Source organism: Leptonychotes weddellii, chromosome X, assembly GCF_054177405.1.
Source record: "Leptonychotes weddellii isolate Sample4059 chromosome X, ASM5417740v2, whole genome shotgun sequence".
Lineage (NCBI taxonomy): Eukaryota > Metazoa > Chordata > Mammalia > Carnivora > Phocidae > Leptonychotes > Leptonychotes weddellii.
Window position 1 is genome coordinate 15,974,722 of NC_138385.1, and position 27,683 is coordinate 16,002,404.

Below are 27,683 nucleotides of genomic sequence, written 5' to 3' on the forward strand. Positions count from 1 at the left end.
TATGTTTGAAAAATCTAACAATAAAAATTAAAAAGAAAAAAGTTGACTAGGATGACTAAGATTTGGTGTGGGGTATACGCGCCATCACAGGGTTTGCTGATTTGTGAGGAGACTGATCACATTCCCAACTGTGTTGAAGTCTCAAGTATTATTGTAGAACTATCAATGTCAGTCTCTCCAGCTGCCAGTGAGGGAAATTTCACGATTTCATGCCAGCTCTCTCATTCCCCAGTGAGCACATCGTTCCATGGGTATGCAGAGTGAATGCCAACTGAAGGTCCAGACTTTGGAAACATCTCCTCCTCAGCTCTACACGGTATCACAGGACTCAGAGGACTTAGAGAAGTTGCTTTGGCAAAATAATCACAGCCTTTAGTTTTTCAGACACCTCACAACAGGCTTCAGTGAGCCTGATAACTGGCTATTTATGGAAAATGAAATGAAAATGATGACATCTATGACAATGGAACCCAAATAATACACTCCCTTTCGCAAACACGAGTGTTTCAAAATAAAAAACAAACTAAAGTCTCTGATAAGCCAAAAAAACCCCAAAACCAAAACAACACAAAAAACCTCACTTTTTCCCCCAAGTCTTAGGTACTAGTGGGATTGTCTTTTCATGCACGAAACAGGATAGTATCTTCTTTTCGGAATTGCTATTTACATTGTCTCCTTACTTTCTATGGGGATATTCATTTGTCATTTATGTGTTAGAGCTCTTTGCAACCCTTTGTTTTATGTGATGATAATTTCCCCCAAGTTTGACATTTAGCTTGACTGTGGTGTTTTTACTATATATAAATGTTTTTCATTTTTATGTATTCACATCTATCAATCTTTTATAGCTTCTGCCTTTTATGTCATCTTTGGAAAAGCATTGTCCACTACAAGATTATATATAAAAATACTCACCTATAAATTCTTCAAGTACTTTCGGTGTTTCTTTTTACATTTAAATCTTTAAATTATGTGGCATTTATTTTGCCCTGAGGCATCAGGTAGAATTTAACTCAATTGCCCCCCCTAATGACTAGCTATTTGTTTCCATATTATATATTGAAAAATTCTTCCTTTTCCTTCACCTTCAACTTAGACTTTCTCTGTATGCCAGTGAAAATAAAAATGTTACTTATTTAAATTTTTTTTTTTTAAAGATACCAGCATTCTGATGTGTACGGACTTAACTTAGCCCCTATGTATAGGTTCAATGGTAATTTCTGTCCCAAACAAAATTTAACTTTGTAATTGGCATGTCTAATATTTAGCTCCTCTTCTAACATTGGTATACATATAAACCAAAGTCGAACTTTTTATGCAAAATAATTTCAGATTTACATTAGATCACACCCATATTAAAATTGTTTTGGCAAGTCACTTGAATGTTATTGAAAATTCTGTTTGCACGCAGACATGTGAATCTTATAGTACACTCAGAATCTCTGTGCAATAACTTTTCAAGATTTTTTTTCAATACCATTTCAAGATTTTTCATCAGCCCACAGGCTACCATACCATCAACTACAGAATATGACGTTTAATTAAACTGACAATATATAAATCGTTGTATAATATTTGATGTGCCCAAATGCCATGAAACCTCATCCTGGGAAAATAGCCAGCAATGTGGCTTTATCATATTTCTCAAAAGAAATATAGTCACCAGGAAGTTATAAATCATTTGGCCGAATAATCCGTACTATCTTTCAAGGTTTACTTTTTTCTTTACTTAGTAATCAAGAAAATAAGACTAAGAACTCAATGACCAATTTGAAGAATGTAGTCTAGCATGCTATATGATTCAGAAAACTCAACTGCGCCTGAGAAGTAGTAACCAAACTGGTCAGCTCTTGTAAAAAAAAAAAAAACTATCCAAAGACATTTTCCCTTTTTCCTCAAGTTCCTTATTGACATTTTTTAGCTTGTTTCTTGGCAAACATGCCATAACAATGCTGCTACTTTTTATTTCCATGGACTACTAGTATTTCTTTGGAATACTACTGGTTATAAAACTCTTGTCCTTTACCGACTTTGAATATTGTGTCATGACGTGGCCCATTCACGGAGCCTACATATAAGCATGAGCACTGGGGCGCCTGGGTGCCTCAGTCAGTTAAGCGCTCGACTCTTCCTTTCAGCTCAGATCATGATCTCAGTGCTGTGGGATGGAGCTCCGCATCTGGCTCTGTGCTCAGCTCGGAGTCTGCTTGTTCCTCTCCCTCCCCCTGCTTGCACACTTTCTCTCTCTCTAAAGTAAATAAATAAAACCTTTTTTAAAAAAGAGAATGAGCACTGAGCTAGGAGGATGCTTTACTTCTTTCTAGATTATTCAGTGTCCTTGGGCAACTCAGCGTCATCTTTGGGCCTCACTGTTTTTCATCGCAAAACGAAGAGGTGGCTTATGTGAGTTTAAGATTTCTCTCAGTTTTAAAGTCTATATTTTAAGTTCACTGACACAGTTGCAAAAGTGTATTTCTTGGCAGAAACTGCCTGCAGGTAGAAGCGGGCAGGTTTTGCCATGCATGTGGGGTGGAGTGAGCACTCATAGATAGGGGTCGTGTTCTTGCATGCCCAAACGTGACTTCATGGGCAGTACACAACTCTCGCTATCAATGAACCAATGGTTGTTGAATCGTTACAGAGTTTGGCAGCCCTGCACAAAGTGAGCCAAGGAAATTCCCAAAAGGCTTGGCTCTCCTTTTGCTTTAAAAGTGCACAAAGTACAGGCATATGTCCAACTGCCTTATGAAAAGCCATAAAGTGATTTTTAGATAGAATCTTGACCGTGATATTAAATCAACCAAACCAACACTTCAAAAAAAAATCTTAAATTTTTTTAGACCTAATTTCAAGATACTAAAATTTTTTTGACAGGTGAACTATACATTAATAGAAGAGTCTGAGAATCTATAGTTTCTATTAAAATGAACAAAAATAAAAGGAGAAGATTGACTCACTTGATTATTTACTTTCTCTGGAAAAAGAGTGCTGGGTAGGAGGCTTGAGAATGACTCGGGACCGAACAGGGCTAAGAAAGCAAGATTGAATGTCTCTGTCTCCACGTTTTCGATTTCTCCGTATTGTACTTCCTGCCCTGCACAATCCTTCATGATGAAATGTCCATAATTAATTCACGAAGCGAAGAGCAATTCTAGGAGATTACAAATAATATTAGATCATTAGTTTTATAAATTGAAGACTTATGTATTAAGCTCTAATTAGATCCTTCCTGATAAATCAAAGTACCAGTTCTGTGACTCCAGAATACATAACCTTCAACAAGAGTCTCTCGGAAAGAACTCTGGGCTGTAGAATTTAAGTCAGATGCTATTTTCACATCTGCTCCTGGCCAACACATTGAGAACACTGCTTATTTTGTGAGGCCAAACACGGGACAGTGAAGTTTCTAGCAAAGTCCGGGTGTCTCTACGTTTGCAGAGAACTATCACCATTCGCCAGCGAAATCAGGCCAAAATGTACCTGTCCCTAACTATGCGGAAATGGAAAACAAAATGGATTTGAATTAGAGATTTTATGAACCTCAGGAAACTGCCTTGTTTCTTGATTTCCTAGTATTCATGAACCCAATTGGTGACAGAATGGGCCGGCACATTTAGCCGTTTTCTCTGCCAAATCAGCTCTATCCTATTTAGCCTTCACAACAGCTCTACTAGGTATGTAGTATTATTCCTATTTTACAGGTGAAAAAAGCCCTGAGGTTCAGCTAGGTTACATCGCTTGTCCAGAATGAATCAACTAGGAAGTAAGATGGCGGGAATTTATAACCCAGGTCTGTTGGATTCCTGCCCTCTGCTTCAGGATTCGACATGTAGCTATGATGTAATCTTTTAAAAAATGCCTGTTTTGTTTTATTTTGTTTTCACAGTCAACAAACAATAATCGAGTCCATACATATATTTATGCAATGGTCTAGACCCTGGGGCTATAGCCCTAAAAAAGGACACTGTCCTTGTCCTCAGGAAGCTCGTGCTTTACTCCAGTAGCTTTCAAAATCTCTTCATGGTTTTCCAGTAAGAAATATATTTTACATCACAAGCCATGACACGCATATATAAACTATGCCTTTCATAAAGGCTTGTAGAATCTCTTCTCCGATGGGAAGAAAATGGATATATCCACGAAATTGTGTATCGTACTCAGACATCTGGGCTCACAGGAGGGGAAGAGTCGGCTCAGATACTTGGGAGCGTTCTTCCTCATCTTAAACAAAGTTCTAGGAGACAACAACATCTTATCACCTGCATTTAGCCACCTGTGCATGATTTTTCACATGGTGAGTGCACAATTAATATCTCACCAATGAATAAAGTGCACTTCAACGGGCTTTTCAGTCTGATAAGACCTAGAACTTTTGGGGCGCCTGGGTGGCTCAGTCGTTAAGCGTCTGCCTTCGGCTCAGGTCATGATCCCAGGATCCTGGGATCGAGCCCCGCATCGGGCTCCCCGCTCAGTGGGAAGCCTGCTTCTCCGTCTCCCACTCCCCCCTGCTTGTGTTCCCTCTCTCGCTGTCTCTCTCTCTGTCAAATAAATAAATAAAATCTTAAAAAAAAAAAAAAAAGACCTAGAACTTTCAACCAGGGATAATGATAATGGTTGACATTTATTGAGTGCTTGCTACGAGCCAGACACTATTCTAAGCATGTTTTCCTGCATTATTACATTTGTTCTTCACAATCAGCACATAGCGTTGGTACTATTATTATCTTCAGTTCATAGATGAGATAACGGAGACTAGAACAGCTTCTCAGATCTCTAACAGCCACAGAACAGCACAGCTGGGATTCCAATCTAGGTGTCACTTCAAAGACTTTACTCTCACTATAACTACCTTCCAGGGAAGGCAGGAAAATCAAAATCCATCCAGAACGTTCTCTTCAAAGAATACGAGGTAGCAGGCATTGGCAGGATTCATTCATTTAATGAAGGAGCTAGTCGTTAAATAACTTGCTACCCGTCTTGGTTTACACATAACTCTAAGTAACCCTGGTAAAGATCCTTACCCCTCCCCTTGACTTCCTGATAGTTACAAAACCACTCCACATCTGCAAGTCTTTCACTGTACCCTTGCCTGGTAATGAAGCATGTCAGCCAAGTCCTGAGATACTTTGCATGGTACAAAAATCACATCTCTTGCTGCCTACCACACAAAGCAAGACACAACAAGAAAATATGATGGGCCTCTTTGACAGCCGACTTAAATGCCAACACCTTAGCCTAGAGTTCAAGGGCCTCCACAATCTGACCTCATTCTCCTTCAAGTCTTCTGTCCCATGCTTCCTTTCTACTGACCCCAGGCTCCTGTTATTCCCCATACCTGTCATACAGTCCCTCCTCGCTGATAATGTTTCCTTAGCCTAGACTCTCCCCACACCCCATTCCTCCACCTGTGTCCGGTCTATGCATCTCGAGGTTCATCTACTTGATGAGGCCTGTCCTGGCAATCCTAGCTAGATATGATCGCTCTCTCTCCTTCTTCAGAACATGCGAATTACTGTGTACCCCTCTTAGTAGAATTTGCCTCTCTTCACCTAGCATTATGGTTATTTTTCGGTCTTAAACCCCTACTCAGTCTTGCATTTCTTTTTTACACCTTTGTTTTTCCAAACACAAATAACAGAAGGTGTTTGGCAAGCACACATCCAGTGGAAATCAAGGGTTCTGAGAACCTGATGCCATTGTACTATTTATGGTATATGTCCTACTACTGTACAATCTTGGGTGCTTGGGTCAACGTGGGCGAGTCTAATGATGTCAATTCTATGTCATAGTCGATTCTAATGACATCTCTGTCTTGCTTAAAAGACAATGGACAATGTTTTTTTTTTGTAAACAGGCATTTTCAAAGTGTTGTTGTTGGAGGCCTGGGCATCCCTGAGACCCTTTCATGGGGCTGACTAGGTCAAAACTATATTCATAGTAACACTAAGGCATATTAGCCTTTTTCACTTGTTGACATTTTCACTGATGGTGCCAAAGCAACAGAAGCGGAAATCAAGGCAGGAGCATCAAACTATGCTACTTAGGAATTGTATTCTTGACCACCACACACGTATGTTTAAAAAACAGAGCCATTTTCACGTAAGAGTGCCTTTGCTAAATCGGTAAATACTATTACTCCTATTAAATATTGACCCTGAGTACATATCTTTTTAATATTCAATGTTAGAAAATGAAAAATATGCAAAATGCATTTCTGTTCTATCCTCAAGTATGATGGTTGCCTTGAGGAAAAGCACCTGTGTAACTGAGTCATGAGCTGACCTAGCCACTCTTGCCCATGGAACGCCATTTGTACATCAAAGAGTTACTGGCAGAACACTATGGTTATTCAGGCTTGGGTATTGCAGACATTCTTTCAAAAATGAAATAAATGAGCCTGTCACTTCAAGGAAAAGAGTCTTTTTTTTTTTGCCAATGATAACAACTTCCTGCTTTCAAGTGGAAATTAGAACTTTGGAAAACTTACATCTGCCACTGTGAGCATGAAAGATTTCCAATACATAAGACTTTTCCAGTGAGATTGGTAGCCATATCAACGAATGTGATTTTCTGATATTATATGAGGTCAACATTTGCAAGTTCTGCATAAATCACTGAACCAATATCTTTCAAATGACCAAGGCAATGTGTTGCAAATCATGCGTGGGTCAATGACCCATTCAAAGTGCAAGGTAGACTGATATTTTTTTAAGTAAGTATAAAAATTTCATTGACATGGTTTCAGATTTCACATCACAGCTAACTTTTTAGAAACTGAAATCTGGTGTAATATCAAAGAAGAATATCCACAGTGATCTGAGATGGCTATTAAAATTCATCTCCGTTTTTCAACTATGTATCTTTGTGAAGCAAGTTTTCTTCATATACTTCCACCAAGACAACAGAGCACAAAACATTGAATGCAGAAGGAGAGAAGAGAAACCAGCTCTCTTCTACTTGGCCAGACATTAAAGAGAGGTGTGAAAAGTGTAAAACAATGCCACTGTTCTCACTATTCTTATTTTATTTTAGAAAATACAGCAAGTTAAATGTTATTGTGTACTGGGTTTGCTGTTGTTATAAAATGAATTAGTAAGTAAATATTTTTTAAAGGATTTTTTATTAGTTTATTTGAGAAAGAGACAAAAAGAGCACCAGCAGGGGGAGGGGCAAAGGGAGAGGGACAAGCAGATTCCCTGCTGAGTGGGGATCCCCAATGCGGGACTCGATCCCAGGACCCCGAGATCATGACCTGAGCCGAAATCAGACGCTTAACCTACTGAGCCACCCAGGTGCCCCCGTAAGTAAATATTGTTAAACATTTTCCAGCTTTCAATTCTAAAAAAATAAATACCTATGGATATATAAAAAAAAAAAAGCTCTGGTGGTAGTGGTGGGGGTTCTCAATAATTTTTAAGAGCATAAAGGGGCTTTGAGGCTGAAAATTTGAGAATCACCACTGTTTTAGAAAACAGACTGAACTTTTTGCCATGGCCCACAAAGCCCCCCACGACTTGGCTTCCGCCTCTCTCCCTGACCTCATGTCCCAGTCACCTGCCTCTCCCTATGATCCACTCACTTTGGTTTGCTTTCAGTCCTAACCTTTCCATCCTTCTTCCTTCCCAGGACTGTGCATGCTACCCAATCGGCCCATAACAACTCTGTCTCCCCCATTCCTGCATCCTCCACCCAGCTGAGGCTGAGTCAGCCTTCAGATTTCCAATCTGTGTTAGTTTTCTGTTGCTGTGTAACACACTGCTGCAAAATTAGTAGTTTAAAGCCACACTTATCCACTATCTCACGCTTATGTAAATCAAAAGTCCAGATGGGCTGAACTCATTTCCCTGCTCCTAAACCAAAGCACCGGCAGATCTGTGCTCCTTTCTGGAGGTTCTGGGAAGAAACCATTTCCAGACTCATTCAAGTTGTTGGCAGAATTCATTTCCAAGTGTTCACAAGGAGTTAGGTCTTCATTTCCTTGCTGGCTGCTGGCCAGAAGTCATTCTCAGCTTCCAGAGGCCACCCTCCATCTTTAAGCCAGCATAACCTCTGTCCCAGCCATGATGGCCATTTTATTAAAGAGCCCATTGGACAATGACAGGGATGGGTGGGGAGAGAGGCTCACTGGTATCCACTTGATTTTTCAAATCCTCTGCTGAAGTCAGCCTTTGGTGGGCATTGACATGGGTCATCAGTATCTTCACGTTTTGCTCATCCAGAGACATCTACCCACATACCTCTTCCCCAAATTGCTTTGTCGCCAATTTTCCAATCATGCTCCTTCCAAATTCTTGACCATTCAGCCAAACCATTGGATACAGCCATGAAGAGGCATGTAATTGCACATCAGGCCTTTTCTCTTACTAAGCAAAGTGAACAAACAAGTACGTTGCTCAGAGTTCTGCCCACTGGGAGGATTTCTCTTTACACTGTCCTTCAGGGATGTCCCAGAGAGAGGCTGTAGTACTACAGCCGCCTGCTTTTCAGTGGGGCCTGCCTATCGTGCAGAACCATGTGTAAACCAGGGGCGCCTGCGTGGCTCAGTCAGTTAAGGGTCTGCCTTCAGCTCAGGTCATGATCCCAGGGTCCTGGGATCGAGTCCCGCATCAGGCTCCCTGCTCAGTGAGGAACCTGCTTCTCCCTCTGCCTGCTGCTCCCCCTGCTTGTGCGCTCTCTCTCTCTCTGACAAATAAATAAATAAAATCTTAAAAAAAAAGAACCATCTGTAAACCAAACCTGAGTCTTCTCTTCCTCTGTCAACTGATTGTAGAGAACTCTCCAGGAGACCATAGGTGCAGGCTGGGAGAGGGAAAGTAGTGTAGCAGGAGTGGGGTCCACTTCTTCATACAACCTACTTGTGCCTTTTTTTTTTTTTTAAGATTTATTTACTTATTTTAAAGTGAGAGAGAGAGAGTGCATGGATGGGGGGAGGAGCAGAGAGAGAGAGAGAAGCGGACTCCCCACTGATCACGGAGCCTGACACGGGGCTCAATCTCAGGAACCTGAGATCATGACCTGAGCCGAAATCAAGAGTCGGACACTTAAACGGCTGAGCCACCCAGGCACCCCCCCCCTTTTTTTTAAAGATTTATTTATTCCTACTTGTGCCTTCAAGGGCCTACTCAGGCCCAATCACATATATACAACTTCCATTTGATGACAGAGTACTGCTGTGTGCCATCAGCTGTATGGCTTGGTGAGCCCCCAGTTCATGAGGGGCAGGACAATGCCTCAGGGGATGCCACTGAGGTTTCCTCAGGTAGAGCAGGGGGAGGCCACTGCCGCTGGAGGGGGGGTGATCTAGCCCGCTGGTGCAAAAAAGACTCGCCAGAGCTTAGGGGCCCAATAGCTCCAGCGTCATCAAGGTCTCTCCACACATTCTCATCTCAACTTTTAGGAGGCCATGCTTTTCCAATCCACGCCCTCACTTTAACAGTAAACACCCCAAGAGACTGAGAGTTCAACTTGTGCTGTCATTCAGCCATTTGCGCAATGAAGTTCTGTGTTTGATTGTCAGCAATTCCAGCCCTGCAGCTAGGGGAGGTGAAGGCTGCTCCTTCAGGGCACACACTGAAGACTGGAGGTCATTTACAGGGCACTTGAGCTGGAAATTCGAATCCCTGAGTTCATCCTTTTCTTTCACCACTTTGTCCAGGGACCTTAGGAGCAGCCAACCAACATTATTATACTTTCCAGTTCTCAAAAATTGTTCAGAAATATTATATACACAGTCACCTAGCTCTGTGCTTCTTCCAAGTGGTTGATAAGGAGTATCCAGTGGTAATATTTGGCATATCTCTCTCTCCAGATAACACCATGGACTGTGTTCTGCTACTGAAAATAGAGTCATTAACATCTTTAAATCAAATCAGATTAGAGAGTGAATTCCAGAAACCCCAGAACCAATTCAGAAAACTCATCCTTAATATTCTGTTCGTCTAAAACCACTCTCAGTACCAAAACCCATCTAAGATCAGATCAACAATGTAACTATGTGGTAGTTTCTTCATGAACACTAATTTTGAAAACTATTATTTTTATCATTTTCCTTTTCATATAATATGTGTTACTAACTTTTGCTCTTATTCCCCACCCCATTCCCTCCCCTCCCTCTTTTTCTATGTCTCTGTCCCTGGCTCTCAATAAAAAACATTAGGACAACGGGTGCTTGATTTTCCATTCCAATTCAATTATTTCTTATTTTTCTTTTTTTTTCCAAAAATAAGAATGCCACCGTGTACATCAAATATCTTCCTATTGGGATCATCTTCCTCTGCACCAGATATTCTTCTTGATGTAAAGAAAAGAATTCTGATGTTATTAGTGACAGGTGTGATCTTGTCTTTTTTTTTTTTTTCTTTAAGGTACCTGGTCCAGTGACTTAATGAAATCACTAAGGGTTCTAAGATAATAGCTGTGATTTTTTAATTCTAAAAGGAAAATATTCAACAGTGTTTACAAACTACTTTCTCCCAATAAAATATCCTGGAAACCAGCACAGCCTTCAAAAAGTCCTGGAAGATTGGAAGAACAAATATTGTTAAAATGTCCATACTACCCAAAGCAATCTACAGAGTTAATGCAATCCTTATCAAAACACCAACAGCATTTTTCACAGAACTAGAATAAATAATCCTCAAACTTTGTATGGAACCACAAAAGACCCTGAATAGCCAAAACAATCTTGAAAAAGAAAAACAAAGCTGAAGATAATACAATTCCAGATTTCCAGTTATACTACAAAGCTGTAGTAATCAAAACAGTATGATACTGGCACAAAAATACACACACCGATCAATGGAACAGAGTAGAAAGCTCAGAAACAAACCCACAATTATCTGGTCAATTAATCTTTGACAAAGGAAGCAAGAATATGCAATGGGAAAAAGTCTCTTCAACAAATATCGCTGGGAAAACTGGACAGCTACATGCAAAAGAATGAAACTGGACCACTTTCTTACACCATACACAAAAAGAAATTCAAAATGCGTTAACAACCTAAATGTGAGACCTAAAACATAAAAATCCTAGAAGAAAGCACAGGCAGTAATTTCTTTGACATGGGCCATAGCAACATTTTTCTAGATGTGTCTCCTGAGGCAAGGGAAACAAAAGCAAAAATAAACTATTGGGACTACGTCAAAATAAAAGGTTTCTGTACAGAAAAGGAAACAATCAACAAAACTAAAAGACAAGCTACTGAATGGGAGAAGAAATTTGCAAATAACATATCTGATGAAGGGTTAGTATCCGAAATATATAAATAAGTTGTACAACCCAACACCAAAAAACAAACAACCCAATTAAAAATGGGCAGAAGACATGAACAGACATTTCTCTGAAGTAGACGTTCAGATAGCCAACAGACGGCCAAGTGAAAAGATGCTCAACATCACTCATCATCAGGGAAATGCAAATCAAAACCACAATGAAATATCATCTCACACTTGTCAGAATGGCTAAAATCAAAAACATAAGAAATGACAAGAGTTGATGAGGATGTGGAGAAAAAGGAACCCTCTGTTGGAATGTAGATTACTTTGGGTAGCATGGACATTTTAACAATATTTGTTCTTCCAATCTTCTCGGACTGTTGGTGGGAATGCAAACTGGTGCAGCCACTGTGGAAAACAGTATAGAGGTTCCTCAAAAAGTTAAAAATAGAACTACCCTAAAAGCCAGTAATTGCACTACTGGGTGTTTACCCAAAGAATATGAAAACACTCGTTCAAAGTGATACGTGCACCCCTATGTTTGTTGCAGTATTATTTACAATAGCCAAATTATGGAAGCAGCCCAGGTGTCCATCTATAGATGAATGGATAAAGAAGATGTGGTATCACTTCTCGGCCTTTTGGCTAAGATCAAGTGAAGAAGATGTGGTATGTAGATACAATGGAATATTATTCAGCCATAAAAAAGAATGAAATCTTGCCATTTGCAGCAACATGGATGGATCTAGAGAGTATAATGCTAAGCAAAATAAGTCAGTCAGAAAAAGACAAATATCATATGATTTCATTAATTTGTAGAATTTAAGAAACAAAACAAAGAAAGAAAGAGACAAACCAAGAGACTCATTTTTTTTAAAGATTTTATTTATTTATTTGAGAGAGAAAGAGCATGAGAGAGCACAAGCAGGGGCAGTGGCAGAGGGAGAGGGAGAAGCAGACTCCCTGCTGAGCAGGGAGTCCTACGTGGGGCTCCATCCCAGGACCCTGGGATCACGACCTGAGCTGAAGGCAGATGCTTAGCCGACTGAGCCACCCAGGTGCCCCCAAGAAACAAACTCTTAACTATAGAGAACAAATGGATGGTGACCAGAAAGGAAGTAGGATGGGGGATGGGTGAAATAAATGAAGGAAATTGAGAGTTCACTTATCTTGATAAGCACCGAGTAATATATATAATTGTTGAATCTCTATATTGTAAACCAAAAACTGATTTAAAACTGTATGTTAACTATACTGGAATTAAAATAAAATTTAAAAAATAATAAGGTATCCAGACACAGGAAAAAAAAAAGTCTTGGAAGATCTGTTTAGTTAAAAGAAAAATGAAAGAAACAGAGAGACAGAAAGGATGGAGCGAGGGAGGGAGGAGGGAGAAGGGAAAGAAGGGAGGGAGTGAGGGAGGGAAAACTTGAAGAATACATAACTCGTATTACCAAAAACCTCAATTTTGAGGTTACCAGAGCAAATGGGGGCTACTATTAGATCAGATGCATGGTTATCTATTTATTTCAATTTCTTTAGCACAATAATCTGAATTCACTTGGTGCTAGGGTAGGTTCAATTCCTTCCTTCCTTCCTTCATTCTACAATTATTTACTGTTGAATTCTCTATGCATAACACTATGCAAGATGCTGTGGAAGGTACAAGGAAATTTAATGCAAGGCTAATTCTTGTTAATGTTCTAAAAGAACTATTAAATACCTTTGTGGAAGCAAGAGACACACAAATTTAATTAAAGTTTGTCAGGCTTAGGGTGATTCATGCTTCAGAAGACCTAGTTCTCTGAAATCCAGATTATGTGATACTCTTATGAAGCATTAGTTGCTGAGATACAAAAGAAAGAAAAAGAAAGAAAGAAGAAAGTAAAAACCCTACACAAATGTCAGATGAGTGTAAAATAATACTTGTAGAATTCATTGTCTCCCTGCCCCCCAAAAACCCACTACTTTGAATTTGGGGGACATATTTTGGCCACCCATCAAATATTTAAATTATTTTTACTGAATGTTGATCAAACTTTCAAAGAGTGCACTATATTCATTTATACCCTCATGGAACAAATTTTTATCGAGTGCTTACCATGTGCCACATACTGTCCATGGTGTTGGGGATAAAGCAGTGAACAATAGTAACAAAAATTCCTGTTCTTCTAGAGCTTACCTTCTAGCAGGGGGAGATAAACAATAAATCAAATAGATAAATAAACAAGGAAAATCTCAGATAGGGACGTGACATATCTGAGTTATGAGAAACTCATAGACAGAGAAACTCATATGAGAAAAATTGGCAAGCTCCTTCTCAGGCTGGGTGAGAAAGGTGTGAACCCTACATATCAGCTATATTTTGGTTCCATCACCTTAAAAAAAGGAGAGTGGACTAAAGACGGTTTCCTTTTCTCACTCTGCTCTACATCTTTACTGTTTTGTATTTTATTTTATTTATTTATTTGACAGAGAGAGAGAGCACAAGCAGGGAGAGAGGCCGGCAGAGGCAGAGGGAGAAGCAGGCTCCCCACTGAGCAAGTAGTCCAATGAGGGTCTCCATCCCATGACCCTGAGATCATGACCTGGGCTGAAGGCAAACGCTTAACCGACTGAGCCACCCAGGTGCCCCTACATTTTTACTGTTAACAGACTCTGTAACCCTCCTAGATTTAAAGATTCACCAAAATATAGGCTATTTTCCCCAGATTTCACCAACTAGATTGTCCTGAGATTGTATCATTAGTACCAAAAATCTTGCAAGCTCTCCCAGATCCCACTTACTCGACCATCCATCCAATAGAGTCTTTGACAGATACCTCAAATTCTTCTGAGAATCCCCACGAGTGCTGACAGCTGATGACAAGCTAGTCCTGTTTGTTATAATCACTGTCATCACTACCTCCCCCCCGCCGCCGAGATATTGGTGGGATGGAAATCTACTACACCGGATGTGGGCGATGCTGAAATACAATATGGCAGCCTGACACTGAAGATTCCTATCACTACTCTTGCAACGTGAGAACATTCTCTCCATTATTAAGTTCAATCAGAGAAGCTACCCACAGCAAAGTTCCACTCCCCTAGGGCACACAGATTCTGTCAGGGCAGTATCTTCAATGGTCCCTCTTCTCGAAAAGCAGGCACCTTTTGGGGACCTGCTCATCATTAGAGATTCTTTACTTTTCCATTCTAAGATCTCTCTGGGAATCTGTTTTATTTCTCCCTGCAATATGGCCTCAGTTAGGGTCATTCCGGTCTTTGAGACCACCCAGAAGGTGGACACAAGTTAATTTATTTTCCTTTAGTAGGCTCTTCAGTCCCTGTGATTAAAAGGTGTTGTTGGGTTTTGGCTACCTAGGGTCTTGATTTTCTTATGGAGAATTATCTCTTCCCCTGTGATCTGCTATCCTGGTGTCCTCTGCCCAACAGGTCGGCGTGTAACCCAAGTTGAGCCAATTGGACTTTCCCAAGAATATTAATCTTGAGAAGAAATGCCTAATGGTAGGAAAATGGCTGAAACTCAGTTATTTCAGTGTGCTTATTTTGACAAGACTATCCAGTAGTTCTGATTCCTACCCCTGAAGCTTCTTAGTGGTTCTTTTTTTTTTTTTTTTTGAAAGCTTGGTTCTCCATTGATACCATGAGTTATTTTATATCATTCCATTAATTCATTTTTTTACTTAAATGAATTTCTTTTTTTTTAAGATTTTATTTATTTATTTCTTTGAGAGAAAGAGTGAGAGCATGAACAGGGGGAGAGGCAGATGGAGAGGAAGAGGCAGACCGCTGAGCAGGGAGCCTGGTGCAGGGTTTGATCCCAAGACCCTGAGATCCTGAGGCAGGATGCTTAACCAACTGAGCCACCCAGGCATCCCCCTTAAATGAATTTCTAATCTAAATAAATACGAGGCAAAAAGGTATCTCCTAATTGCACTCTCCAGAAGGATTAGAGTTCCAATGCCTTCCTAGTCAAAACACCTTTTGACTAAATGTTAGAGACTGAGTGTCCCTTAAAGGTATTGTAATCCATACTCCTCATTTCATAGATAAACTAAGGCCTAGAGAAGAAGCTTAACAAAGATTGGTCATCTCATTTACAAACATTAAGAGTCTATTGGGCGCAGGCACTGGTGTAAGTACTGAGGGCATAGGAGTTAAAACTTCAGACACAGCCCATCGACAGAAGAATGAATAAACAAAATGTGGTATGTATATCTATATGTCATATAGATATACATATATTATATGTATTTTATACACACACACACAGAGATTATTTAGCCTTAAAAAGAAATGAAATTCTGACACATGCTACAACATGGATAAACCTTGTCGAGATTATTGTAAGTGAAATAAACCAGACACAAAAGACAATTACTGTATAGTTCCACTTGTATGAGTGCTTAGAATAGTCAAATTCGTAGACAGAAAGTAGAATGGTGGTTTCTAGGGGCTGGAGATGGATGGTGGCGGCGGCGGTCACATAACTGTGTGAATGTACTGAATGCCACTGAATTGTACACTTAAACATCGTGAACATGGTAAGCTTCATGGATGTATATCTTACCACAATAAAAAGAAAGAAAAGAAAAGAAAAATCAAACCCAAGTACTGTCCTTAGGGAACTCAAAGTATTCCACGGTGGATAAGCCACGTAGGTAAATTACTGACAACTTATGGTTGAAAGTGTTAAACAGCAGAGAATGGGAATGGATCAAATGCCCTGGGTGGGAAAGTTTTTGTTGGGTGTCTATGGAGCTGGCTGTGAAAGGACTTGGAAATGGAGGGAAGGATGATCTGGGTGAAATGCATAAGCCAAAGCATCTCCTAGGGATGGGGTGAGGTTTGTGTGGGAGAAGGAGGAGTAATCTCACTGGATTGTCATTAGAGAGTCCTAAAGCAGAGTAGTAGGACGCAGTCGGAAAAGTAGATTGAGGCCAAATAAAGGAAGGTCTTGAATGCCTGCCTACCAAATAGAGCGGATGAAGAAAATCAACAGTCATGGAAGTGTCTGAAATACAGGAATGAACTAGCACTAGGAAATGGCAAGCAGAGAGAAAGGAATCAAAACCAGGGATTTTGAGAAGGTAGAAGTGAAAAGATTTGAATGTGAAGGACAAGAGACAGGAAGGGATAAAAAAGGACTCGCGGTAACTAGAAGAGCATTCAAAGAGAGAGCCAACAGGATGATGAGCGCCTTCTAGGGAAAAGATGTTGAATTAATGTGGGGATGTTCTGCATCTGAGTTCCTGGCGGGGCATCCAGAAATGAGGGCCTCTAGCATGGCAAAAAGGATAGCTGTAGAGATTTTGGAACCATCCTTATGTCACTAATATTTGAAGGCATGAAGTTGGCTACCTCATCCACAGACAAGAGAAAGGCTGCGGGCAGAGCCTCTCAGAATTCATTCCTCTAGGAAGGGGAGGGAAGGGAAAAGGCAGTGCAAGAGAGGGATTAACAGAGTCCGAAGTGACAAAGCTCAGACATCGGCCCTGTCTGGTGCTCCCCACACTGCTACCAGGGTGGTTTTTCAAAATCCAAAGATAATCCCACCCTTTCCCTGCTTAAGACATTTTAATGCAATCTTTGTAAAGATGTGGTCTGTAGAAAACATGCATCAGAATTACCGGAGGGGTTGTCTTCAAAGGCAGACTTCCAGGCCCACCCTTGAGATTATAAGCTATATTTTTGAGGACTCCTTATCTCTAGAGTGGATACAAAAAGGAAAGGTCAGAGGGAAGACTGAGGGAGAGGGGAGAAATGCGAGCGCAGTGTCAGCAGACTGTGGTTTCTCAAAGTGAGGTCTAACTCTATCAGGATCACCTGAAGGAGGAGTTAAAATGCCAATTTCTGAGCTCCACCCAGACCTACGAAATTATAGGTGGGGTCTAGGATGCATGCATTTTAAATGGTGGTACCTGCCTGAGACCTCAGGGGCCCCTCAGGCAGCCTCAAAATCCGGAGCAGAGGGCTCTGTACCGGCAAGGGATGAGCAGGCCTTAGGCGCAGTCCGTGGTCTAAGAGGATGGGTTGGAAAGGGACCCAGGGTCCATATCCAGAGGTCGCTAGGAAGGGCCACGGTACAAATTGAGGGGATACCTCCCAAAAATCAGAGCTGAGGATGAAAAAGCCAGGGGAAACAACCAAGGCGTCTTTCATCCCGTGGCCATTTCCCACGGGCCATCAGCTGCCCTGTGGTTGTTGCTCTGAGGTCTCTTCAAAAACCTTGCCCAGCAACCACCACCAGGTCTCATGTAACCTCAAGACTCTCTGATTATTAAAGCCTTAGGTTTCCATTGAACTAATGCTCTGTCTCTTGTTCACCGCGTATGCTGACGAAGTGTTAAAAGGGCAGTGTGGGGCGCTGGTTAGAATTCTAAGTGGAGCAAGTATAAGCTAAATCTAAAAATACTCAGTTCAAGTTGTGAGTCAGCCTCTAGGATAAGCCTTATGAGAGCGAGGAAGCCGGGGTGCCAGGGGAGTATGAGCACAAGCATCTATAGAAAGAACTGCATAAATACAGAATGCTGTCTTTTCACATGTCCAGCATCCACCGGGCGTCTCTTGATTGCAAAGCCCCATGTGACATTCATTGCCTTCAAAGCCCAAACAAGCACATGGAGGACGGCGTTTCAATCAAGGTCAGTGTCCCGGGGCCTGTAGAATTGTCGGCAACACAGCAACAGGATGCGGGGAAGCCGGAGGATTAGGTGGAGAGACCAGGAAAACAACAGGAGGGTTAGCAACTCTCCCAGATGCTGCTGGATAGGAAATCCCACAGCCAGTCCCACCAGGCTGGCTTGCTTGCTTGCTTTTTCTTTTCTTTGTTTTTTTGGCATGTAAAGGCTCCGTCTTGCTCCATCTCCAAAGCGTGCTGCAGTCACGAGGGGCCCAATCCCCCCACCAAGAGCTGTAGTGAGTGCTCTCCCTAGCAACAGCGGCATCGCAATGCCAAGGACCGGTTTCTTCATGGTGCAGGAAGTGTGTTGAAGGCAGGAGTTTAATAAAGAAACAGCCTTCGCAACAGGGAATGGAACAGAAGTTTTCCTGGACTCCTGCTGCTTCCTCATCCTGCTCTCGTTGTCAGGGCCCAGCAGCCTCCATAAATCAAGGGCGGAGAGCTTTTTCTTCCAACCCTTGACCCACAGGAGAAAAAAAAAAAAAAAAAATTCAAGGTCGCCTAAATAAAAAGCGATCTTTTTCTTCCCCAAGAGGAACACACGTAGAATTTTCTATTCATCTGGTTTTTAAATGAAAACGTTGCATATGACCTTTTTTTCCTCAACCTTGTTCTGTGTGATAGCCAATGAACGGAAGGCGGGCAAAGGAGGAAGGAGGGAACAGAGAAGATGACGCTAGAACAGGAACTGGGGGAGAAAGACAAAGAGATGGATATTTGCACGGTAACAAAGGCATGAGGTAAAAAGATGGGGATGGAGACCGCTGGGGCCAATGGTGGAAGGATTCTCTGAGGGTCTTGGTGTGGACTCTGGCCTTTGAAAAGTGGATGAGCAGTTTACCAGGTAAAAAAAGAATCTAGTAAACTTAAACTCTCTTTTCTGCATTATGAGATCACATTTCCGCCTTTATTTTCAAATTTCAAAATTGAGTTTAAAACGAAGGCTGTATTGGGGCTCCTGGGTGGCTCAGTCGTTAAGCGTCTACCTTGGGCTCAGGTCATGATCCCGGGGTCCTGGGATGGAGCCCCACATCGGGCTCCCTGCTCGGCGGAGAGCCTGCTTCTCCCTGCTTCTCCCTCTCCCACTCCCCCTGCTTGTGCTCTCTCTCTCACCATGTCTCTGTCAAATAAATAAATAAAATATTTTTTAAAAAATTTTAAAAAGAAGGCTTTATTTTGTCACAGGATCTGAAAGGCTTTGCATGTGTGAAAAAGAATGTGTTGAGCTGGGTGTTTTTTTTTTTTTTTTTTTTGGAATCTTGGAGGTGTTTTAAATTTCCTAGCCAGGCCTCCAACACCTTGTTATTCTGGCCAAAAGAAATTGCCTGGTTAACTTCTTAGCCTCCTTTTCTTTTCTATTTGTATGTCTTTATTTGCTTTTTTTGTTTGTTTTCTTTCCTAGTTGGACACCCGTGGAGAAACATGATACAGTGATGAACTAAAACACCGGGTAATTACATTGAAGATTAAGTAGGCATTTTTCAAGTCTGGATTCCATGAATTGCAAATCTTCATTCTGGTAAGACCTCGCTGAATTGGGCGACATGTACGGAACACTCAACACTCCAGAGCCAGGTTAGCGTCTCTTTGGTACCCCATTTGTTATTTAGGTCACTGTCCTGTTAGTGCCACCTATGTTCAGAGGAGACTTGTTCAGAAAGCTGAAGCCTATGTTCAGAAAGCTGAACATAGGCTTGAACATAGGCTTGAGAGAAGAATTGAGAAGCAAATTAAAAAGATGCAATGTAATCAAATGTTGCTCCTTTTCTTTTCTTTGTTTCTCTAAAACCATTGACCAAAAACTAACAATGTGGCTATTACCTTTAGAAGATAAATATAAAAATAAGAACCTGAATTTTAAGATACAAAATCCATAGGTAAATAGTAGACTTTTTCTTTAGTCCCAAATATTGCATTAATACCACCCTGGTTTCCCTTCCTTGGCTAAGCAACAGCCTCCTTAAACTCACCTTGGTCTTACACTCAGGATCGCCTCAGAGCCCTACCATGGTTAATCCCAACTCTAAGTGTTCCTATTCACATGGAGAAAGAACCTTGCCTGCTTTAGGAACATCCACATCTGGTAAATGCCTACTTTGCCTTACTTAGGGTGCCATTCCTTAAATTGCCTTACTCTAGTCTTTCCATGGGTCTACTGTGTACTCATTTCGGGCCCTCTGATTTCATGCTGTCATAATATTCCCTCTTAATTCCACTCAATATCCAAAGAGTTACAGGAATTTTGAGAGAAAGACCTGGTTTACTGATCTGTACTACATGAACATTTTAAAACTTGTGTCTGTTATGAGAAATCATATAAGCTGTAAAAGAGCTTAAACTTTTAATTTTGTTTTTCAGGCCTTTTAAATTACTTGAACAAACCGGGGCACCTAGGTGGCTCAGTCGGTTAAGTGTCTGCCTTCGGCTGGGGTCATGATCTCAGGGTCCTGGGATCGAGTCCCGAATTGGGCTCCCTGCTCAGCGGGGAGCCTCCTTCTCCTTCTCCCTCTTTCTCCCCCTGCTCATGTTCTCTCTCTCTCTTTGTCAAATAAATAGATAAAATCTTTAAAAGGATTACTTGAACACACCAAAATATTTTATTTTTATTTATTTTTTTAAAATTTTGTTTATTTATTTGACAGAGACACAGTGAGAGAGGGAACACAAGCAGGGGGAGTGAGAGAGGGAGAAGCAGGCTTCCCGCCGAGCAGGGAGCCTGATGTGGGGCTCGATCCCAGGACCCGGGGATCATGACCCGAGCCGAAGGCAGACGCTTAACGACTGAGCCACCCAGGCGCCCCCACACCAAAATATTTTAAACCATATTTTCTAGTGAGTATCTTCACAATAGGCCTGCATCATTCTGCTCATGGGTACCTGACCCACTGGTTGGATGGAATTAAGTTAAAGCTTGGATTTAATATTTGTCTTACAATTTTTGCTCATTCATTTATCTTTCAGTCCTTTGCCTTTCTTCTGCTGCTCATTAACAAAACACGTTACTATGACAACTTCGGTGACCCATCTAAGGAGTTAGAAGAAATGTTGACAGTAATCCATCTTTGGATCTGCTCAGTGGTATCTGATGAACCTGTGCAGACAGGATCTCTTCCTCAGTACAAATGTCAGTTCCTACTCAGAAGAGAGTCAATATTTGCAGAGAACAAATATTTTATTGAGCCTAAAACTTAATAAATCATAAATGCCTGGGTTTTAAAGCAATTTCCAAGTCTGGGAGCAAGGACATTATTTTCATTTCAAATCAAGACTTGAAGGGGAACCCCTCTCTGATCTCCTACCTCAAACCCATCTTACCCAACCCCATTCCATTCTTCAACTGAGAATGGGACTTCAAATGAGCATGTGAGAATACATTCCCTAAAGAAGGAGAGATAATTTGGTGCCCCCTTGAATCTCCATCTGTGTGAAGAAGAAATAAGAAACAGCTCCTTTTCGATGCGTGGTTGTTGTTACTAGACACGTCGCTGCCTATATTCCCAGGAATTTTTGAGTTGCTGGTGCTTTGAGATGGAATCTGAGTGGTTTGTGTTTGTGTTTGTTTTTGCTCTTTAATCGCCCCAGAAGCTCTTATCCCAAGGTTGTGACCATTGTTCCTATTAAATCTTTGCAAAGCCTAGTTGTCAGAAGAAGGAGGAGGAAGGAGAAGGCATCTATCTCTTATCAATCCACCTATCTTAAAGTCTAAAAAAAGTGGTCAATTGTCACTCCCCTTTGTGTACAGAATTGACTGGTGCTTGGCTTTTGTGTATGTGTTTTGTTGTTTTAATTTTTGTCTTTAAACTTCTGGGAAAAAAAACAACTACTATAACAAAAACTGATGTTATTTGGCACCAGGAACTACAGGGAGCAGGGGGCGGGTCTTTCTAGAAGAAAGACAGGAGAACCTTCCTGTAGTGAACGCAGCCTGGGGACCAGCCATGCTGCCAGCCCCTTTTCCAGACAACTTTATTGAGACACAATTGACACACAAACCATTCGTAATTAAAGCATGTGTTCTGGGCGCCTGGGTGGCTCAGTCAGTTGAGCGACTGCCTTCGGCTCAGGTCATGGTCCCGGGGTCCTGGGATCGAGTCCCGCATCGGGCTCCCTGCTCTGCGGGGAGCCTGCTTCTCCCTCTCCCACTCCCCCTGCTTGTGTTCCCTCTCTGCTGTGTCTCTCTCTGTCAAATAAATAAATAAAAAATCTTTAAAAAAAAATAAAAATAAAAATAAAGCATGTGTTCTGATGAGCTTTGGCACATGCCCACACTCATGAAACCATCAACACAATCGAGCTAATACTCCCAATTAGCCACCTTCCCAAGTTTCTCCAAGCGTCTTTTGAATGCCTCCCGCCCACCCCCTCTCCTCCTGCTCCAGGCAATTACTTTTCTGCTTTCTGTCTCTGATGATTAGTTTGCGCTTTTGAGAATTTTGTATAAATGGAATCATGCAGTCTGAACTCGCATTCGTCTGGCTTCTTTCACTCTGCGTAATTATTTTGAAATGATCTAACTTGGTGCCTGTATCCCCACTTCATTCCTTTTCACCACTGAGTGTTTTGCTACCACACTCTGCTCATCCCTTAAGCCGATGGTGGACATGTGAGCAGTTTCCCAGTCTTGGCTCTATAAATAAAGCCGCTATGAACGTTCCCATGCAAGTCTTTATGTGGAAATACGCTTTCACTTCTCTTGGGGAAATACCTAGGAGTAGAGTGGCTGGATCCTATGATAAGTTCAGGTTTGACTTCTAATAAATGTCAAGACATTTTCCAAAGTGGTTGGACCATTTTCAATTCCTGCCAGTGTAGGTAAGAGGTCTAGTTCTTCCACATCCTCACCAACAGTTGATATGGTGTCTTTTTTTTTTTTTAAAGACATATTTATCTATTTCTTTGAGAGAGAGAGAGAGAGCAAGAGAGCGCACAAGCAGGGGGAGAGGGAGAGCAGGCTCCCCGCGGAGCAGGGACCCCGATGGGGGACTCGATCCCAGGACCCTGGAATCATGACCTGAGCAGAAGGCAGACACTTAACCGACTGAGCCACCCAGGCTCCCCTTGATATGGTGTCTTATTATGATTTTCATTTGCATTTCCCTAACGACCAACGGGATTGGTCATCTTTCCATGTGCTTATTTGCTATGTGTATATGTTCTTTGGTGAAGTATCTGCTCAAACATTTTTGCCATTTTTATCGGGGTTTTGGTTTCATTATTTCGTTCTGAGACTTTCTTCCCCCATATCTCCATCATTCTGTATTTTCTGCCATTCTCTGCCTTACCTTCATTCCTTTAAGTGTTAGAGAACAAGATCGAGGCTCAGCTTTTTAAACGTTTTCAACATTTATTGCCTTGCAAATCTTTCTGCATTCTGGATGTGAGTCTTTTATTTGGCTCAAAGTCCTTCATATGGTTTGCAAAGATTTTTTCCTAGTCTACCGCTTGTCCTTTCATTCTCTTTAGAGTGTCTTTCCAAAGCAGAAGTTTTTATGTTTGGTGAAGTCCAATTTCCCAATATCTTTATGGATCGTGTTTTGGGGATTGTATCCAAGAAATCTTTGACTACGTAAAGTTTTTTTACCTTATTATTTGGCAATAATTTTAGACATACAGAAATGTTGCAAAATATAGTGTAAAGTGTATGTATATAACAACCTTTACCTGGCTTCACCTCTTGTCAACATTTTTTTTTTTTAAAGATTTTTATTTATTTATTTGACAGAGAGAGACCCAGTGAGAGAGGGAACACAAGCAGGGGGAGTGGGAGAGGGAGAAGCAGGCTTCCCGTGGAGCAGGGAGCCCGATGCGGGGCTTGATCCCAGGACCTGGGATCATGACCTGAGCCGAAGGCAGACGCTTAACGGCTGAGCCACCCAGGCGCCCCTCTTGTCAACATTTTACCTCATGTACTTTATCATTTACTTCTCTCTCTCTCTCTCTCCACCCTGCCCCCTCTTTTCCTGAACCACTTGGAGGTCAGTTACATACATCATGTTCCTTTAACCCCAAATACTTCAGTGTATGCTTCTATCGGGAGTTATCAACTTCATAAATTTACATTGATATACTAGATACACTATTTTTATCCAATCTACCATCCATATACCCACATTGCACTTTTTCCAGTTTCTCTAACAACATCCTTATAACATTTTCCTCCCTCTAGTATAGACTTTAGTCTAAGATCAGGTATTGCATTTAGTTGTGATGTTTCTTTAGCCTCCTTTAATCTGGAACATTCCACAAGCTTTCTTCATTTTTTTATGACATTGACACGTTCAGTGTTCCTTTTTGGGGGGTTTGTCTGACTCATGATTATCTTCAGGCTATGCATTCTAGGCTGAAATACTACATAGGCATTGTGATCTTCTTGGGGCATCATATGAAAGGTACACAATGATCTGTCCATCATTAGTGATGTTAATATTGATCACCTGGCCAAATAGTTGTCCAATTTCTCCACTACATAATTACGATTCTCCCCCTGCAACTAATAAGCAGCCTGTAGGGGGACACTTTAATTCCATGCAAATATCCTGCTCCTTGCCAAAATTTCCGCCTAGATTTAACATCCATTGATATTCATTTTATCCAATCTTAATTGTGAGGACTTTTCAACTCCAGTGCCTCCTCCACATTTAGCAGTCAGCATTCAGCATTGGACTGTAGGCAAGAGCTTTGCCTCCTCCCGAGTTCTTTATTATGGATACGGCCTCATAATTTTCCACTTTCCCCACAACAGTTTATAATTATTACTTAATTATCTTGAGGCTCAAGTTGTCCCTTGGCTAGTGGGAGCTCCTCCAAGCAAGCGCCTGTGTCTTTATGACAGTTTCCCCCAACTCAGTTATGTTCTAAGCAATTCATTGCTTTCTGACATGACAAGATGTCCCAGGCTCACCTTGTCCCTTCCCTGTCCTAGCCCTGAAATCAACCATTTCTCCATGTTTCCCTAGTGCCTTTAGGTGAAGAATGATGTTATACACCAGGGTTTGGGCTCAGATTTTTAAAAATTTATTTATTTTTTAAACACATTTTTTAAAGGATTTATTTATTTGAGAGAGAGAGAGTTTGATCGGGGGGGGGAGGGGCAGAGGGAGAGGTAGAAAATCTTAAGCAGGCCCCACACCCAACGCAGAGCCCGACATGGGGCTCAATTCACGACCCTGAGATCATGACCCGAGCCGAAACCAGGAGTCAGACGCTTAACCAACTGAGCCACCCAGGTGCCCCTCCAGTATTTATTATCTCACAAATCATTAGTTTCTAGATGCTCAGTCTAAAATATCTGTTTGGAGAGTGACTGCCTAATATGATGGTATAGTTTTTACCACAAACTATATTTTTAACACACATTTTCTAAAATAATGCCATTAATCTCAATTGACTGCAAGAGGACCTACACACAGAATCTGAGAAAGCAGAGCTACAAGGGCCCTTTGTGACTAGCTACTCCATCGCCTCATTTTACAGCTGAAGAAACTGAAGCCCAGACAAGGTAAGAGTGTTATCTAAGATCATAAATTCAGCCAATAGTAGAGATCATCTGATTGCTGTCCAGTGTTATTTTTTAATTTAATTTTTATTAATTTAATTTAATTTAATTATTTATTTTATTATTTATTTTTTATTTTATTTTATTTTGTATTTTTTTTCTTTTAATTCTTTTAATTTAATTAATATAGTTAACATACAGTGTTATATTAGTTTCAGATGTACAACATAGTCATTTAACAATTCTATACCTTACTTAATGTTCATTGTGGTAAGTGTGCTCTTAATCCCCTTCACCTATTTCCCCCATCCCCCGACCTCCCGCTCTGGTAACCATCAGTTTGTTCTCTACAGTTAAGAGTCTGTTTCTTGATTTGTCTCTCTCTCTTTTTTTTTCCTCTGCTCATGTGTTTTGTTTCTTAAATTACATATATGAGTGAAATCATATGGCATTTGTTTTTCTCTGACTTATTTAGCATTATTATAGTCTAGCTCCATCCATGTAGTTGCAAATGACAAAATTTCATTCTTTTTAATGGTGGAATAATATTCCATCATTGTGTGTGTATGTGTGTGTGTGTGTGCATGTGTGTGTGTGCATGTGTGTGTATGCCACCTCTTCTTTATCCATTCAATGGATACTGGACACTTGGGCTGCTTCCATAATTTGGCTCTTGTAAATAATGTGGCAATAAGCATTGTCCAGTGCTATTTTCATGATCTGGTGCTACTTGCTACATTTTCCTTCACACACACACACACACACACACACATCATAATACAGTACTTTTTAAATCAAAATACTTGAATAAAGAAAATGACTGTGAGTTCTAAAGTTCCTCAAAGACTTTAATAAGCATAGTTAATAGCTACACACTTTGGTTCTAACCTGAGTATAAGCTATCCACCAAGGGGTCGGCACTGAGCACAATTTCTTTAATAGCTTTATTAATGATTTTAAAGAGGAGGGCAGCTATTCCTCAGCTTTGAAGCCTTTAGAAAACATAGATCTAGAGCCATTATTTTAATTAGCTAAGCCCACAGTAGCCTGTCAACTGCTTTTGCCTCCATTTACCCAAAAAGTTTATAGAAATTCCGGGAGTTTGGGACGCCTGGGTGGCTCAGTCGGTTTAGCGTCTGCCTTAGGCTTGGGTGGTGATCTCGGGGTCCTGGGATCGAGCCCCACGGCGGGCTCCCTGCTCAGCCAGGAGCCTGCTTCTCCCTGTCCCTCTGCCGCTCCCCCTGCTTGTGCGCGCGCTCTCTATCAGATACATAAAATTTAAAAAAAGGAAAGAAAGAAATTCAGGGAGCTTAACCAACTTGTCCAAGATTAACACGTGAAGTGATAATAAATAGCATTTGACGTGAGACAGCGTGTCTCTAAATCCACACCCCTGTAACTGGTTCCCTGCTGTTCACCTCTGCAACACGGGGTTGGGACCCCTCGGCCGTGCCCTGACCTGAGTGCATAGATGAGCTGGGGCGAAGCCGCAGATCAGGAAAAATGAAGAACTGCCACAAGTCACTGCCTTTGGCTGACACAAATGTGTGAGGCTGGCAGGGAACCTTAAACAGAGGAGTTAGGAAGTGCTGCCCCATTAGCTTGTGGAATGGGAAGTGCAAGCCAGCGCGATCTCCTTGGTTGGAGGTGCTTAGGCTCAGTTACATAAGCCTCTCTCCGGAGTTCCGCAACTGAAATGTACCTGGAATTAGTCCACGCCGCAGCTCTGGGAAGTTCAGATCGCAGAGCTCTTGGAGGGTGGTGGGCGGGATGGTGGTAGGGAAATTGCTTGGAGTTCTATGCCCAGTTATTGTTGTCTGGAGATTGAATAAACAATACGTCTCTCGCATATGTATACTCTTCTTCTTCAAATATATCTACATGTTGTGACTGATTCAACAGTTGTTACTGAATTTATAGTAGGTGATTTTTTTTTTTGTCATTGTGCATTTTCTCATTTAACAGATAGCCCACGTTCAAAGTGTTATTATGGAGAGTGACAACTTTTCTTATGCTCACACTCTAAAAGGCCACTGACCTCTGGACTACACGGTCACACAACATTTCCTTATGCAAAAGAATATTCTCTCACTCAGAAATGCATTTCGGAATAATTTTACAGGAGCCACTCCCACCCCTGAAATAGCAAATAAATTGTTCAGGGATCTTCAGGTTCAAAACGACAGAACACATCAGAGAGAGAGTTCTGAAAAGCGTGATGACATGATTAAATAAGAGATGGATTACAGAGACTTCTTACAAAGAAAATGGAAGTGGACACGAGTTTGAA